The following is a 5,287-nucleotide window of genomic DNA, read 5'->3' as shown; positions in this document are numbered from 1 at the left end:
TGTATTAGGGTTCCTAACGTTGTCCCTATTTTTTCTTCCATGATTTTTATTGTTTTAGTCTTTATGTTTAGGTCTTTGATCCACTTGGAGTTAGTTTTTGTGCATGGTGTGAGGTATGGGTCATGTTTCACTTTTTTGCAAATGGATATCCAGTTATGCCAGCACCATTTGTTAAAAAGACTATCTTTTCCCCAATTAACTGACACTGGGCCTTTTTCAAATATCAGGTGTTCATATGTGGATGGATTTAAAATTTATTTTTCATAATAATCACCCCCTCCTTTTTTTTCTTTTCCTTCTTTTAAATAGATAACAGGTTTAGAAAGGTTAAGCAACTTGATCAAGGTCACACAGCTGTAAATAGCAGAAAGAAGATTTAAATAATTCTATTTAACTCCAAGGAGCCCTGGTGGCATAGTGGTCAAGAGTTTGGCTGCCAACCAAAAGGTCAGCAGTTTGAATCCACCAGCTGCTCCTTGGAAACCCTATGGGGCAGTTCTGCTCTGCCCTGTAGGGCCATTATGAGTTGGAAATGACTTAACAGCAATGGGTTTGGTTTTGTTTGAGTTATTTAACTGCAAAACTCAAGCTTTTAACCATTATGCTTCACTCTTTCTCAGGATTTCTCCATATCATTAAAATCTCTTCACAGACCTCAAATTTAATGTCTTTGTAATACTCCACCCACCAAGGGCTCTGCCGTATCAGTTGAATGAACCATTCCACTGAACAAGTGTTTGTTTCCTTTTTTTTTTCAGTGTAAATAATACGAGCACCTTTTTCAGAAAATTTCAAACTATTACCTTAAAATGAGTTATTAGAAGTTAAAGTACTAGCCTAGAGAGAATGAAGTTTTTTTTTTTAATTTTTGATAAAAATTTTTAAATTGTTTTCACATTTCCACCAGGAGTTTGAAAGTTCTCCCAATGCATCAATCCTGGCATTGAATATTCTCATGGTATTAATTTTTGCTAATGGTATAACCAAAAGGATATTTTTATGGCTGTTTTTCCCATTTTAGTATAAGGGGTCAGGTGAGTGACATTTGAAAGTAGCTAATTTTTTCAAGAGCTTTGTTAGGATAATTGGTTCTTTATTGGCTTTTAATATTCCTTTCTCATATTAAGTTCAAGAATCTATTTCTGAAATGTGTATTCTGTTGCACTGATCTGTCAATATTAGGCACCTATGATATAAAATTTGTGATTAAATGGAGTACTGGTGTCTATTCTGGCTCTAGTAGTCTTAGTCATCTAGTGCTGCCGTAACAGAAATACCACAAGTGGATGGCTTTAACGAAGAGAATTGATTTTCTCACAGTCTAGTAGGTTACAAGTCCAGATTCAGGGTGTTAGCTCCAGGGGAAGGCTTTCTCTCTCTGTCGGCTCTGGAGGAAGGTCCTTGTCTTCTATCTTCCCCTGGTCGAGGAGCTTCTCAGGCACAGGGACCCTGTGTCCAAACGATGGTGCTCTGCTCCTGGTGCTGCTTTCTTGGTGGTATGAGGTCCCCAACTCTCTGCTTGCTTCCCTCTCATCTCTTGTGAGATAAAAGGTGGTGGAGGCCACACACCAGGTGGTGTTACAATTGCACCGTAATCCTCTTTTTTTTAATAATTTTTATTGTGCTTTAAGTGAAAGTTTACAAATCAAATCAGTCTCTCACACAAAAACCCATATACACCTTGCTAAACCAAAAAAACCAAACCTAGTGCCGCTGAGTTGATTCTGACTCATAGCGACCCTACAGGACAGAGTAGACCTGCTCCATAGAGTTTCCAAGGAGTGCCTGGCAGATTTGAACTCCTGACCCTTTGGTTAACAGCCATAGCACTTAACCACTACACCACCAGGGTTTCCATACACCTTGCTACACACTCCCAATTTACTCTCCCCCTAATAAGACAGCCTGCTCTCTCTCTCCACTCTTCTTTTCGTGTCCATTTCGCCAGCTTCTAACCCCCTCCACCCTCTCATCTCCCCTCCAGGCAGGAGATGCCAACATAGTCTCAAGTGTCCACCTGATCCAAGAAGCTCACTCCTCACCGGTATCCCTCTCCAACCCATTCTCTGCTCCAATCCATGTCTGAAGACTTGGCTTCAGGAATGGTTCCTGTCCTGGGCGAACAGAAGGTCTGGGGGCCATGACCACCGGGGTCCCTCTAGTCTCAGTCAGACCATTAAGTCTGGTCTTATGAGAATTTGGGATCTGCATCCCACTGCTCCCTTAGGGGCTCTCTGTTGTGTTCCCTGTCAGGGCAGTGATCGGTTGTAGCCGGGCACCATCTAGTTCTTCTGGTCTCAGGATGATGTAGTCCCTGGTTCATGTGGCCCTTTCTGTCTCTTGGGCTAGTAATCACCTTGTGCCCTTGGTGTTCTTCATTCTCCTTTGATCCAGGTGGGTTGAGGCTTCTTAGATGCCTGCTTGCTAGCGTTTAAGACCTCAGACCGCACTCTTCAAAGTGGGATGCAGAATGTTTTGTTAATAGATTTTATTATGCCAATTGACTTAGATGTCCCCTGAAATCATGGTCCTCAGACCCATGCCCCTGCTACGCTGGCCTTTGAAGCATTCAGTTTCTTCAGGAAACTGCTTTTGGTTTAATCCAATTGTGCTGACCTCCCCTGAATTGTGCAATATCTTTCCCTTCACCAAAAGTAGTTCTTATCGACTAATTAGTGAATGCCCCCTCCTACCCTCCCTCCCTTCCCCCTCTCGTAACCACAAAAGAATGTTTTCTTCTCAGTTTAAACTATCTCTCAAGTTCTTATAATAGTGGTCTTATACAATATTTGTCCTTTTGCAACTGACTAATTTCACTCAGCATAATGCCTTCCAGGTTTCTCTACGTTATGAAATGTTTCAGATTCCTCACTGTTCTTTATCGATGGGTAGTATTCCATTGTGTGAATATACCATAATTTATTTATCCATTGATGGGCACCTTGGTTGCGTTCATCTTTTTGCTAATGTAAACAGTGCTGCAATAAACATGGGTGTGCATATATCTGTTCCTGTGAAGGCTCTTATTTCTCTAGGATATATTCCAAGGAGTGGGATTGCTGGATTGTATGGTACCTGTATTTCTAGCTTCTTATGGAAGCGCCAAATCAATTTCCAAAGTGGTTGTACCATTTGACATTCCCACCAGCAGTGTAGAAGTGTTCCAGTCTTTCCACAGCCTCTCCAACATTTATTATTTTGTGTGTTTTGGATTAATGCCAGCCTTGTTGGAATGAGATGAAATCTCATTGTAGTTTTGATCTGCATTTCTCTAATGGCTAATAATCACGAACATTTCCTCATATATCTGTTAGCTACCTGGATGTCTTCTTTAGTGAAGTGTGTATTCGTATCTTTTGCCCATTTTTTAATTGGGTTATTTGTCTTTTTGCAGTTGAGTTTTTGCAGTATCATGTAGATTTTAGAGATCAGGTGCTGATCAGAAATGTCATAGCTAAAAACTTTTTCTCAGTCTGTAGGTAGTCTTTTTACTCTTTTGGTGAAATATTGGGATGAGCATAGGTGTTTGATTTTTAGGAGCTCCCAGTTATCAGTTTTTCTTCTACATTCCTTATAATGTTTTATATACTGTTTATGCCATGTATTAGGGCTCCTAATGTCGTCCCTATTTTTTCTTCCATGATCTTTATCGTTTTAGATTTTATATTTAGGTCTTTGATCCATTTTGAGTTAGTTTTTGTGCATGGAGTGAGGTATGGGTCTTGTTTCATTTTTTTGCAGATGGATATCCAGTTATGCCAGCACCATTTGTTAAAAAGGCTGTCTTTTCTGCATTTAACTGTTTTGGGGCCTTTGTCAAATATCAACTGCTCATATGTGGGTGGATTTATGTCTGGATTCTCAATTCTGTTCCATTGGTCTAGGTATCTGTTGTTGTAGCAGTACCAGGCTGTTTTGACTACTGTGGGGGTAAAATAGGTTCTAAAATCAGGTAAAGTAAGGCCTCCCACTTTGTTCTTCTTTTTCAGTAATGCCTTATTTATCTGGAGCCTCATTCCCTTCCATATGAAGTTGGTGATTTGTTTCTCCATCTCATTAAGGAACGTCGTTGGGATTTGGATCAGAATTGCTTTAAATGTATAGGCGACTTTTGGTAGAACATACATTTTTATAACATTAAGTCTTCCTATCCATGAGCAAGGTGTGTTTTTCCACTTATGTCTCTTTTGGTTTCTTGCAAAAGTGTACTGTAGTTTTCTTTGTATAAGTGTTCTACATCTCTGGTAAGATTTATTCCTAAGTATTTTATCTTCTTGGGGGCTACTGTAAATGGCATTGATTTGGTGATTTCCTCTTCGATGTTCTTTTTGTTGGTGTAGAGGAATGCAACTGAGTTTTGTATGTTTATCTTGTATCCCGATACTCTGGTGAACTCTTCTATTAGTTTCAGTAGTTTTTTGGAGGATTCCTTAGGGTTTTCTGTGTATAAAATCATGTCATCTGCAAATAGTAGAGATACTTCTTCCTTGCCAATCTGGATGCCCTTTATTTCTTTATCTAGCCTGATTGCTCTGGCTAGGACTTCTAGGTAGGACTTCCAGCAAAATGTTGAATAAGAGTGGTGATATAGGGCATCCTTGTCTGGTTCCCGATCTGAATGGGAATGCTTTCAGGCTGTCTCCATTTAGGGTGATGTTGGCCGTTGGCTTTGTATAAATGCCCTTTATTATGCTGAGAAATTTTCCTTGTATTCCTATTTTGCTGAGAGTTTTTATCATGAATGAATGTTGAACTTTGACAAATGAATCAATTGATAAAATCATGTGATTCTTGTCTTTTGTTTTATTTATGTGGTGGATTACATTAATTGTTTTCCTCTGGTGGCGTAGTGGTTAAGTGTTACGGCTGCTAACCAAGGGGTCGGCAGTTCAAATCTGCCAGGTGTTCCTTGGGGCAGTTCTACTCTGTTCTGTAGGGTTGCTATGAGTCAGAATCGACTCGACAGCACTGGGTTTGGTTTTTTGGGGTTTAATGTTGAACCATCCCTGCATACCTGGTATGAATCCGACTTGGTCATGGTGAATTATTTTTTTGATATGTTGTTGAATTCTATTGGCTACAATTTTTTTGAGGATTTTTGCATCTACATTCATGAGGGATATAGGTCTATAATTTTCTTTTCTTGTGGTGTCTTTACGTGGTTTTGGTATCAGGGATATGGGGGCTTCAGAGAATGAGTTTGGTAGTATTCTTTCCTTTTCTATGCTCTGAAATACCTTTAGTAGTAGCGGTGTTAACTCTTCTCTGAACGATTGGTAGAACTCTG

Source organism: Loxodonta africana, chromosome 12 (genome assembly GCF_030014295.1).
Source record: "Loxodonta africana isolate mLoxAfr1 chromosome 12, mLoxAfr1.hap2, whole genome shotgun sequence".
NCBI classification, from domain to species: domain Eukaryota; kingdom Metazoa; phylum Chordata; class Mammalia; order Proboscidea; family Elephantidae; genus Loxodonta; species Loxodonta africana.
This window is presented reverse-complemented; position numbering follows the sequence as displayed.